At 48.6% G+C, this 13,069-nt stretch overlaps 1 long non-coding RNA gene across 1 annotated transcript; it reads left to right on the top strand.

The window, feature by feature from the left end:
- The first annotated feature begins 470 nt into the window (after positions 1 to 470).
- LOC143435022 (uncharacterized) lies at positions 471 to 9,752 on the top strand. Its single transcript, XR_013104991.1, has 3 exons — positions 471 to 874; positions 6,159 to 8,467; positions 9,138 to 9,752. It is a non-coding gene; the product is annotated as an uncharacterized LOC143435022 (long non-coding RNA).
- The last annotated feature ends 3,317 nt before the right edge of the window (positions 9,753 to 13,069 follow it).

Here is a 13,069-nt window from a genome sequence, read left to right as displayed (position 1 = left end):
TTCGGGGTTTGGCAATCACCACATTTACCCACGAACCATCTCTCCAGGCACTGTGCTTATCTATCTGGCTACCATTAAACTTGATTTTTTTTTCTTTGTTCTGCTCATAAACACCCCAAATGAAACAATGGGAAAGACCTCCAGGGATGCAACTTGGTGGCTTTTTTTTTTATGGTAGAGGCTCTGACTGGAGGTCTTGGACCCAAGGCAGGCCTCTTCTCCCAGGCCCACTGCCTTCAGTAATAATGATCGCAGTTGTCATAATGATGCTGTTCTTTACTGAGTCCACGTCTGTCAGCTTGTGGCTCTGCTTGTGGGCTAATTAGCATGCTCACCTGACCCTCCTCTCCTCCCCCTGTCTTTCACTGCTCTCACAGCAGACTCTAGCAAGCAGAGCAGTCCCAGGGGAAGCCCCGCCCCCCACCCCACCCCCATTCCACCCCCTGGGGACCCTTCTCTTAGGAGTCCTTAAACAGCTGTCACACTGCCCCAGTTGTTGTTCAAGGAAGGCATCCCCAGAGTTACATTGAGACAGACTGGAACTTGACCCCGCCATGTTGATCTGCTTGCTCAAAGCTCCCCTGGGGAGAGGGTGCCAAATCTGCCCATGGGTAGATTCTGGCATCTACAACGCCTGACAGCTCATCACCTGTTGGTTTCTACTGAGAACATACGTTTGAACTTGTAAGGACTTCAGAGGTTCCTCCATGCCTGCTTCTCTGGAGGTGCCCTAGACTGTCTTCTGGGCAGAGCAGCTTCATAGCCTGCAGCATTGTCTGTCAGTGTGATATTTAAGAGAGTACTGCACTGGGCCTGACCGGCTGAGAGAGGGGATCACTCGGCACTTGAAGCTGAATGTGAAACTCAATGCCAGGTTTGTAAAGTTAACTTTTGCTGGTGTAGTTCCTGGTTATTCATAAGGAGTGGGTAGAAATTATACTACTTTTGAAAATAAGGAAACTGGAAGAGAGAAGGCATCAGGACACATAGAGGAGGGGCCCAAGCCCAGAGGACATGAGGATACCTCAGCACTTGCCTTCTGTGGGCGTCCAGCCAGTTCTCCTGGGGGACAACGTTTCTGGAGTGTGGCAATGCTGGAGGTGGAGTCCAGGGCCTTTCTTGAACAGGTTAGGTGAGGGCCACTAAGCTGCACTCCCAACCTTTGACCCACATTTTAAAGGAGCCATTTTTATCTCCCTGGCTACCATTAAACTTGAGCTATGAACTTGCTGAGACACAAGAGAACCCAAGCAGGCAAAGGGAGGGCAGGGGTGCTGAGCAAGCTTCATCAGATCACAGAGTGCGTTCACATCCCTCTGCACAGACACAGGAGGCTTCACGTTTCTCATCTGCTCCCCAGTCAGCTTTGAAGAAAGATGTATTTTTAAATACAAGCCTGCGAGAGAAAATGCTCTCTGCATGTCCCCATAGCCTACTAACGGGGCAAGTGTTGGCAGCCGGTTCCATCTGACTATTCTGAGGGTTGTGTTCTCAATCGGCTTTCTATTCTTGTCCCCAACCATCCTCAGAGACAATGGCGAATTGATGAAAGAGGTCTCCTGGGTTCTCATTTGTTCTGTCTGAGGACTAGCTCTGTGCAGCTTCAGGCCTGGGGGCTGCCCTCACTTATTGTTGGTAGCAGGTTTTGTTTGTTTTTTGCATTCTTTTCTGGAGTGCTGGGGATTAAACTTAATGCTCCCTGCACACTAAACTTTTACACCTGAGAAACATTTCTAGCCCCCTTGACTTTATTTTGAGACAAGATCTTGCTAAGTTGCTGGCCTGAAACTTTTTCTGTAGAACTTATATAACTTTTTGTTGTTTTGTTTTTTTTTTTAATATTTATTTATTTATTTATTTATTTAATGTATATGAGTACACTGTCACTGTCTTCAGAAACCAGAAGAGGGCATCGGATCCCATTACAAATGGTTATGAGCCACCATGTGGTTGCTGGGAATTGAACTCAGGACCTCTGGAAGAGCAGTCAGTGCTCTTAACCGCTGAGCCATCTCTCCAGCCCGAACTTGTATGCTTTGAGTGTGTTCATGAGTGTGAGGATGCACAGTATGCATGTTTGTACAGATTCATGTGTATATGCATATAGAGGCCAGAGAAAAACTTCAGATATCTTCCTGGAGTTATCCACCTTGTTTACTGAAACAGAATCTCTCATTGGCTTGAAACTATCAAGTGGGCTAGGCTGTCTAGACACTAAGCCCCAGGGATCCTCCTATCTCAGGGTTCCTAGTACTCAGATTACATGCATGTACCACCATAGCTGGCTCCCCCCAACCAACCCCATACAGGCTCACTCTAGCTCTGGAGCTCTGGAACTCAGACCCTCATGCCTGCATTGCAAGCATTCTCCTGTCTGAGCATCTGAGCTATCTCTCTAGGCCAGGCCTTGAACTTCTGACCCATGGAGCCTGGCTTGCTTATACTTTGTGTGTATTTCTGTGCATCTGTGCCCTGGCTGTCCTAGAACTCACTCTGTAAAACAGCCTGGCCTTGAACTCACAGAGATCCACTTGCCTCTAACTCCTGGTGCTGGGATCAAAGGCGCATGCCGCCACCATCTGGCAGCTTACACATTTCCCACACAGACTCCTTGTCAACTGCCCGATGCTTCCAGAAAGCCAGTCCTACCTCTTTGCCCAAGGCTGAAAAGGGTTGGACTTGTGAAAGAAAGCAGTCACCAAGCTCTGGGTCACTTTCACTGGCTTTCAGAGACCAGCATAATATATTTCCCTCTTTATGAAGGGAAGCTTCAATGCTGGAGTCCATCCCCCTCCTTCTGCTCAGGGCTCATTTCCTTAGCTGGAGAAGATAAGGACCTGCCAAGTCCTCTCTGAGCCTGCTCTGCAGCACAGTCAGGATGTCCTGTTGAGTTGCGATGGTGTGTCCCAGAGAATTAGATTGTTGTTGTTTTGTGGCAGCCATCTCGACCCGACCCGTGGCTGAGGGAGCCGCCCTCGCCTGGCTTCACCGAGGAGTTCTGCTGCTGCTGGGTCTATTTGAGTTATGTAACATAAACAGCTCCAAGGAGATGGGCTTCCCGGCTCTTGTTTTTCGACTTGTCTCCACAGAGCATTGCTTGGGTGGTGTTGCTGGCCGTCTCTGCTCTGCTCTGAAGAACAAAACAGCCCTGCCATGACCTTCCCTGGGGCCAGCCTTTCCTCTCCGCTACCCAGGCAGGGACAAAGAAATCGAAGGACTCCAAAGCTATCTGTGATCTCTTCAAGAGTTTGTCCAGACCTGGGATGGTGGGTGGATATCAGCCCTCTCTGCAGACTCTTGTGAGAAGTAACTACATACACAAACACATAGGAAAGTACGCATGCCCCTGCGCACCTACACACTTGCGCATGCACTCACGTACGCACACAGCACACGTAAGCGTGCATGCGCATGCACACAGGTTTTTTTTTTTTTTTTTAATTGAAAAGGTTGCAGTAGACCTCAGCTCTATGGGAAAGCACCCTGTTCAATCCAATAGTGCCCAAGCCTTACACCGCCTGGCTTAGCCTTGATGGCTTCCAACTGGGTAGACCTGTGTTTTGGCACTCTGGTATGGCATGTTGTACCTGAGGCACAGCAGCGTCAGGTAAAGAACCATCCCAGGGCATCTTCTCTTGCTCCTCTGTTTACGTGGCTGTCTTAAGGCAGAAGAGCTATTTTCAGGAGCGCCACTAACTTCAGAGTCTCGTACTGTAAGATTCCAACTCTGCTCATCAGCTTGACTATCCCATTTCTCTCTGGAATCATCCCTAGCACTCCACAATGCTATATCTACTTGAGTCACTCACCAACCTGGGAGTGGGGGATAAAGGGAATGTTTCTTTTCATCTTTCAGAGTTGGAAAGACAGGTACTCAGAACTTTGGGGATGTCTAGTCCTAGGGCACTGGATGGTGGGTGGGGTTCAAAAGGAAGGGTCCTGAAATCAGCGAAGGGATTTCCCCTTGAAGTCTAGCAATAAAAAGAGACACATGAAATTGAAGGTTTTGTGTGAAGAAAGACCTCAAAACCTCCACACTGAAGCCAGGTCTGGTAGTGTAGACCTATCATCCCAGCAATTCTGGAGCTTGAAGTAGGAGGCTCAAAGTTCAAGCACCCTTGGACCACTGAGTGAATTCAAGGACAATGTGGGGAACTTAGTCTGCTCCTGTCTCAAAGGATAAAATGAAATTGATGATAATTTTTAAAAGAGGGCTGGGGAAACTGAGCAGATGCAGCTCTGAGTTACAATCCCAGAGAGAAAGGATGGGGAGGAGGGAGGGAGGAAGGGGAGGAAGAACTACCATGCTGGACAATTGAATCCCAGCTGTGGCCTCTGATGAAGCTCCAAGCGTCCAGTCTCCTGGCAGTTCTAGGGTAGTCTGTAATTTGCCAAGTCCCCAGGCTGCTCTCCTGCCTCCTTTTCTCTTTCAAGGTCAAATTCCAGCATACTTCAGACTCAGTACTCTTATACAGCTCAGGGTCCCTTAAGAGTGAGTTTATGGTGTGTATGTGGTGGTGGTGGTGTGTGTGTGTGAGTGAGTGATATGTATATGTACTGTGTATGTGGTGTGTGTATCCGTGTGTATGGTGTGTATGTGTGTGTGTGTGTTATGTGTGTGTGTGATATGTATGGGTGTTGTGTGCGTGGTATGTATGTGTGTGATGTGGTATGTGTGTATGGTATGTATGTATGGTGTTTGTGTGGTATGTACGTGTGTGTGTGATATGTATGTATGGTGTGTGTGTATGGTATGTATGTGTGTCTGTGACATGTATGTGTGATGTGTGTGTGTATATGTGTACATGTGGTGTGTATATGGGGTGTGAGTTTCTCACATGTATTTCAAAAGTTGGGGTATAATCATCTTGCTGAGATCTGCCTCCCTGCCATTCCTGCCCCTATCACTTGGGGGGTTCCAGGAATAGGGTGTAAAGCAAACAAAGAGAAACAGTGGTCTGGTGCCACACTGCATTTTTCTGTTGTTTTTAGGAAATGTTAATTACAGGCTATTTGATCCCCCTAAGGTTTGGCTCTGACGGCTCTTTATGAAGCACGTCTAGTGTTCGGTAACAATATAAGTAGCAGAAGTTTTTTTGGCATTTAAGAATAAGCTCATCGGACTCTGCCATGCTGTTTGGAAGCTCGACAGCGGGGCCAGCCAAGCTTGTGGAGATACGAGCCTTTTTCTGCAGGCTGGGCAGCTGGCCAGGACAGCTAAAAAAAATGTGCATTGGCTAAGAACCACTGCCACGCAAACACTTCTGGAAATTTCTGTGCTCAGGCCTGCCAAATCCATTATGCATAACATGAATTACAAGCAAGTTTCTCTCTCTCTGAGCAGTGGCTTTTGGGGCTTAATTCTTCTTTGGGTTTTGTGAAATACATACAACTCAAATGAGAAACACTCCCTGCAAATCCACAATTCACTACCGTGTGTGTGTGTGTGTGTGTGTGGTTGTATGTGTGTGACTCTCTGTGTGAGTGACTGTGTGTGTATGACTGTGTGATTGTGTTTGTGACTCTGTGTGTGTGTGTGTGTGTGTGTGTGTGTGTGTGTGTGTGTGAGTGTGTGTGTGTGTGTGTATTTCCACTGGGGCTGCCAAGTTCATAACTTTCCTTGAATTGGGAGAAATGGCTTCCAACTTGAGTTGGAATCACATTAAGTGCAATGTGTGGTAGTTTGCTGTGTTTCCTGGAACTTCTAGAAAGGAAGGATGTCTTGAATCATAGAGACTGCCTAATAGATAGGAGAAGCAGTTACATATGATATGAGAATATGGTGAGGGAGGAGGGAGAGAAAAGAGGAGTAGGGAGAGAAAGGTGGGAGGAAGGAAAAGGGAAGAGAAAAGAGGGAGGAGGGAGGAGGGAAGAGGGAGGAGGGAGAAGGGAAGAGAAAAGAGGTAGGAGGGAGGAAAAATGAGGGAGGAGGGAGGAGGGAAGAGGGAGGAGGGAAGAGAAAAGAGGGAGGAAGGACGAGAAAGGAGGGAGGATGGAGAAAGGGAGAGAAAGGGGAAGAGGAAAGGGGGCTGGGGACACCATGGCTTTGCTTATATTCAGCATAAGCCAGCCATCAGGATCTGAGTCATCCTGGCTTTTTGTTTGTTTGTTTGTTTCTTGTTTTATTTTTATTTTATTTTATTTTTTATTTTTTGCAGGTTTTACCATGTAGCCCTAGCTGTCTTGAAACTCACTATGCAGATCTAGCTGGCCTCAAACTCACAGAAATCCAACTGCCTCTGACTCCTAAGGCACTACAAGCACACACCTCTTCGCCCAGCTCCAACCAGTCATCCTGTGAGCAAACCTGCCTCCTTGGGCCTGAGGTGACAGCCCTCCTCGGCCCCCCAGCTTGCAGGCATACATACCATGGATCCTTGAGGTCTGGCTCAAAGCCCCAGAGAGTGGGAAAGTGCCTGCCACACAGGCAGATTTTCAAGTGGAAGGTGGTCCTAAGAAGGGGTGCCAAGCTGGTCAAAGGGAGAGCAGGCAAGAGAGAAGCTTCCAGGCCTTTTGTCAAGGGTCTGCCTCTGCGTGCCTCCCTCCAGGGCTCAGCTAGGTAATGTTTGCATCATGTGTTTTCTGATCCCGAATTGAGACCGGCAGGCCCTCTCCTGTGATTCAGGCTGGCTTAGATTACTCAGACACTGCCTGGGGCCATTCTCAAGGGCTGGCAGCCCCACGCCTCTTCTTCAGAAACCCAGGAACCGCATTATTCATAGCCAACATGAGATAATTGTATTAGCACATGATGAGACAGTACAGTGAGGTCCGTTCAGCTTCCAGCAGGCTTCTGCGTCGTCTTCCAATAACAACTCTCCCTACCTCTCCACAGTTACTCCCTCTCTTTGCTTTCTGGAGGGTTTGGTTGACTTGAGAGATCATGCTCCCTGGAACTAGGGAGATGGCTGAGTCGGTAGGGAACTGGCTGAGCTAGTATGAGAACTGGGTTCAGATACACAGCCCCAAATTAAAAGCTGGGCATGGTGGTACATATCTGTAGTCCCAGGACTGTGAAAGCAGGAAGAGGAGGATCTGGGGAGCACTTTGACCATCCAGCTTAGCTGGATCACTGAGTTCTAGGTTCACTGAAAGGCCCTGGCACAAAAATACAGTAGACAGTGTTAGAGGAAGACTCCCAGTGTTGGCTTCTGACCTCCACATGTGCATGCACCGGTATGTGCATACCGTCTCTCTCCCCCTCTCTCCTCCCTCTCCCTCTCCTCCCTCTCCCTCTCCTCCCTCTCCTCCCTCTCCTCCCTCTCCTCCCTCTCCCACTCCCTCTCCCCTCCCTCCCTGCATGCCCTCAGTCTAAGAATGGGTGAGGCGAAGTATGAGATTTCACCAAGTCAGTACTCCAGGCTGTGCCTCAGTTTCCCTCTGTCCTTAGAGATAAAAGCTAGAAGAGTGCAAAGAAACTCAGGACTCAGAAAGAGACACTGAACTTGACACCATGTCGTAACCTTGGCCCCGACTTCTGCAGTGAGGACAGAAGCCCTTCCATCACAGCACGGCCACAAAGGACCGCTATATAGAATTATGTGACAGCTCTGTAAGCCATGAAGTACTGTTCTGATGTGGTCTGGGATTGTCCTCCAAGGAGATCTCACTGTGGAAATTTCAGCATGGGAAAGACGGTGAACATGACCCAGAGTGTGTGGAAAAGCTGCGACCATACATCCAGCATGCCCTGGAACTCGATTATCGACTGACTGAGTGAGCAATTGGCTGTTTTTCTGATCTGGAACTCACTACGCATCCAAGGATGATCTTGAACTCCTGATCATCCTGTCCTGCCTTGGCTCACCCACAGATTTGAGATTACAAACATTTACCACCACACCAGGGAAAGTGGGAAAAGTGTTAGGGTTTTATTGTTGTGAACAGACACCATGACCAAGGCAACTCTTATAAGGACATTTAATTGGGGCTGGCTTACAGGTCCAGAAGTTCAGTCCAGTATCATCAAGTCAGGAACAGGGCGGCATCCAGGCAGGCATGGTGCAGGAGGAGCTGAGAGTTCTACATCTTCATCTGAAGGCTGCTAGCAGAATACTGACTTCGAGGCAGCTAAAATGAGGGTCTTAAAGCCCACACCCACAGTGACACACCCACTCCAACAGGGCCACACCTCCTATCAGTGCACTCCCTGGGCCAAGCATATACAAACCATTACATTGTGACTTAGTTTTACTTTCTGTAGTTGCTGCTTTCTCAAACACAACCTCTCTGCATGACCTTTAATATGTTTCTTCCCCTTCCTGTTCCTGTCTTCCCTTCCTCTGTCTGTTTACACTGTCCCATCCTCCCCACCACCCCTCCATGTTCTCTTCAAGACTCAGAGGTTGCAATTGCTGGTGATTTGACTGGACTGGCCTAAGAATGGAACTGGATGTTCAGCACCAGTGAAACCCCCTTCTTCCCAAACTGTCTCCCAGAACTAGAGTTCACCAGAAACAGTTAATAGGTGTGTGCACTTGAAGAGGAGAGGAAGGAGGGGGAGGGGGAGGAAGAGGGGGAGGGGAAGGAGGGAGGGGGAGGAGAGAAGGAGGGGGAGGAGGGGGAGGAAGGGGAGGAGGGAGGGGGAGGAGAGGAGGAGGGGGAGGAGGGAGGGGGAGGAGAGGAGGAGGGGAGGAGGGGGAGGGAGGAGAGGAGGGGAGGAGGGGGAGGGAGGAGAGGAGGAGGGGAGGAGGGAGAGGGAGGAGAGGAGGAGGGGAGGAGGGGGAAGAGGGGGAGGAAGGGGAGGAGAGAGGGGGAGGAGAGGAGGAAGGGGAGGAGAGGATGAGGGGAGGAGAGGAGGAGGGGGAGGGGGAGGAGGGGGAGGAGGGGGAGGAGGGGGAGGAGGGGAGGAGGGGGAGGAGAGGAGGAGGGGAGGAGGGGGAGGAAGGGGAGGAAGAGGAGGAGGAGGAGGGGGAGGAAGGGGAGGAAAGGGAAGAGGAGGGGGAGGAGGGAAGAGGAGGGGGAGGAGGACGAGGAGGAGGAGGAGGACAAGGAGGAGGAGGAGGAGGAGGAGGAGGAGGAGGAGGAGGAGGAGGAGGAGGCTGCAGCAGCCAGGGCCCCAGAAAGCACTCCTAGCCCTGTTTCTGTTTCTTGACTTGCATTAGACAAGTTCTCACTCTCTGTTTCCCTTCCTCCAGCTCCTCTGCCTTTGTTGTGGGACTGAAGGAAGCCAGAAGTCAGGAGAATTGATGGCGTTCTACCCCCTGGGAACTCAGGTCCTCGGGTTTAGCAGCCAGTGCCTTTTAGCTGCTGGTCTGCCATACCTGACACTTGCTTTTTAAAGTAGGCTGAGCAGAGGCTGAGGAGATGCACAGTGATTGAGAGCACTGGCTGCTCTTCTAGAGGACGTAGGTTCAATTCCCAGCACCCACATGGCAGCTCACAGCTGTCTTTGACTCCAGTTCCAGGGGTTGCAACATCCTCATACAGACACACATGCAGGCAAGGCACCAGTGCACATAAAATAAAAAATAAATAAAATTTTAAAACAGTTGACCAGTAACAAGCTCTCACAGATGAAGCTGCCCAAGTGGGGTATGGCAGCATAACCCATCATTCCCTGGGGAGGGAGGGAGGGACAGGAAGATGAGGACTTCCCCAGGGACAGCACCTGAACTTCATGTTCACTGGTTAGAAGCTCGACCGTCAATGTTTATTTCTGAAAATACGAGGTCCATGGGACAGATCGCTTAGGATAATTTTGCCCTTAAAAGAACCTGACAGATGTGCTCTATAAAAATAAAGATACTTTAAAGTTGGAAGAATTAGAGAGTGCTGGCTGGCTTTCTTTATTCAGTCTTTCCCTTATTTGACTTAGAAAGAACAAGTAGCCTTAAAAAAAAAAAAAAAGATATTTAGATTCTCCTGCCCACATCTCTCTGCCATGCCATCCCCGGTCTCTCCCCTCCCCCAACAGTGCTCATACAGGAACGAGGTGCTGTACAAAATGGGTGCAAGGTCAATCTAGGGCTGTGTTATTTCCAAGAAAAGCAAAGAAGTCTTTCGAATGAGGGAGCCAGTTCATCTCACAAACTGATGCCTTAAAGTCTCCCTACAGCACCATGTCATCCAGACGTTGTTGGGGGTCAGAAACAGCCCAGCCTTGTAAGACAACCTTGATTGTTCCTCTCATGCTCCTGAGTCAAGAAAAATATTACAATTTAAATGTGCAGGTGCCCTCTACCCCCATCCCACTAACCAGGCTCATGTGTTTGAACACTTATTCCCCAGTGAGGGTAGAGGAGCTCTGTTTAGGAAGTTGTAGAACCTTCAGGACATGGGGTCTGGTAACACCACAGGAGAGGGATTTCCAAGAATTATAGGTGGCCTGTGTATCAGATGCTACCCCAGGAAGCATGGTGTTCCCTCAGATTACCCTAGATTGAGATGTGTGTTTATTTTAATTTTTAAAAATACTTTTTTATGTATGTGTACATGTGTGTCTGTGCATGTAAGTACAGGGCCCCTGGAGGCCACAAGAGGGCACCAGATCCCCTGAAAATGGAGTTGCAGTGGTTTTGAGCTACCTGACGGAGGTGCTGGGAACTGAACTCTGGTCCTCCTATTTCCAGATTCTCACTTTGATTTTTGTTTTGTTTTGTTGTCATATGAAACACACCACCATTGAATTTTTGAGTTTGATTTCTTTAATATGATGATTTTTGGTTCCAGCCATCTTCCTTGAGGTGGAGCCTCTTGGATCTCGTTAGAGAAGCGAATCAAATCTAGGAATCCTCTCAGAATAAATGCGTATACACATGTCACCTTTTCAAGTGAATTCAGAGGTTTATCCTTAAACGTCTCCTAGGCTGAAAACAGCATAACCCCAAAACTTACCTGAAGAAAAAATGCACTGAGGGCTGGGGAGACGCCTTAGTTGCAAGTAGAAGGGCCTGAGTCGGACCCCAGAAATGATGCAAAAAGCCTACTGCAGCAGCAAGAGTGATCCCAGAGCTGGGGAAGCAGAGACAGAAGGATCCCTGGGGCTCACTGGCCAGTCAGCCTAGTGGTGAGACCCAGGCCGGGGAGAGATCTTGCTTCAAAAACAAGGCAGATGATAACATTTGAGGAAAGATACCTGAGGTTGACTCTCACCTCCATATACCTTCAGACAGACAGACAGACAGACACACACGCGCACACACACACACAAGATACCTGAGGTTGACTCTCACCTCCGTATACCTTCAGACAGACAGACACGCACACACACACACACACAAGATACCTGAGGTTGACTCTCACCTCCGTATACCTTCAGACAGACAGACAGACAGACACGCGCGCACACACACACACACAAGATACCTGAGGTTGACTCTCACCTCCGTATACCTTCAGACAGACAGACAGACAGACAGACACGCGCACACACACACACAAGATACCTGAGGTTGACTCTCACCTCCGTATACCTTCAGACACACACACACACACACACACACACACACACACACACACACGCACCCCAAAGAAATGGGTTAGCCTAGGAGTGGTGGCATACACCTGTAATCCAACACTTCGGACGTTGAGGTAAAAAGATTGGTGAGAATTTGAGGCCTGAATTACACAGAAAGACCCTGTTTCAAAAAAAAAAATAAACACATAAGCAAGCAAATAAATAAATAAAAGAAAGAAAGAAAGTGAATAGGGGAGAGGGATGAAGGAGGGAGGGAAAAGCAGAGAGGGAGGGGTGTGCTGTAAACCTGGGTATGATCAATACTGTGCCTTCAAGGACTGGTATCCGATCATCTCTGGTCCTTCCCTTGTATTTTTAGTCTGGTTCTTTTGTCTCCATTACTGCTCTCCCTCCCCTCCCCCTCCCCTCCCCTCCCCTCCCCTCCCCCTTCCTCTCCCCTCCCCCTCCTCCTCCTCCTCCTCCTCCTTCTTCTTTTCTCTCTCTCTCTCTCTCTCTCTCTCTCTCTCTCTCTCTCTCTCTCTCTCTCTCTCTCTCTCTCTCTCTCTCTCTCTCTGATTTAATTACCTGCCTCTAAAGGCCAGGGAACCAATTATATTTCAGCCACTGACTTTCAAAGACAACAACACAGGTCCCTCTGTTCTGGGATAACCTGGTAAGTTGTAGAAGCTTGTCTTCTTTTTTTGCTTTTGGAAAACTAAAACTGCCAGGCCTGAGAAAGGGGAAGTGTGGAGTGTCCCTTTATGCCCTGCAGGAGACAGCGCATCAACATCGGACCCAACCCGAGTCTGCTAAAAATGTTCCCAATTAACATTTCCCCGTTATTGATTGTAAAATGGCTGGAAATCGGCCGTCTAAGAAAAACACTTTAAAACGGTGATCTGTTAGCGCAGGTCTCAGAGGCTTCAGCCCATTTAGTCAATAATGAAAAGGATCATTATTTTTGCATTCGCAACTAATGTCTCTTGCTTTCTCCTGTCATTTGGCTCAGCTGGGAACAATCCCTTCTTATTCCCTGATGGGCTAAACAGTATTGAGAGTTGATATTTGTGAAACAGTGATGCCTTTTGTGGGTGACGGGCTTGCCTCTGGTGGGCACACCAGGGTGTGCTAAGGTGGGATTTAGGCTGACGTGAGACTCCTTTCTTTTCCTTTGTAAACGTAAACGTATAAGGGCTGCAGAGATGGCTCAGAGGTTAAGAGGTCCTGAGTTCAATTTCCAGCAACCACATGATAGCTCACAACCATCTGTAACGGGATCTGATACTTTCTTCTAGTGTGTCTGAAGAGAATGACAGTGTACTTACATACATAAAATAAATAAAATGAATCTTTTTAAAAAAAATGTATATGTGTATAGGAGTTTTGTTTGCATGTATGTTTGTGTACCATATTCATGCCTGGTGCCCACAGAGGTCAGACGAGCAGACCAATACTCTGAAACTGGAGTTTGGATGATTGCAAGCTACCATGTGGGTGCTGGGAATCGAACCCCGATCCTCCGGAAGAGCAGCCAGTCCTTGTAACCATTGACCCATCTTTCCAGCCTTGCACCCTATTTAAAATACAATACACATCAGGATCTAAAGAAGAAGATATATATCTTTATCCTTTCACTCTGGTCTACAAAAGAAGCTTGCTGTTGACTGCGGC

This window comes from Arvicanthis niloticus, chromosome 18 (genome assembly GCF_011762505.2).
Source record: "Arvicanthis niloticus isolate mArvNil1 chromosome 18, mArvNil1.pat.X, whole genome shotgun sequence".
Lineage (NCBI taxonomy): Eukaryota > Metazoa > Chordata > Mammalia > Rodentia > Muridae > Arvicanthis > Arvicanthis niloticus.
The sequence above is the reverse complement of the archived record's forward strand: the minus strand, read 5'-3'. Positions and strand labels throughout refer to the sequence as shown.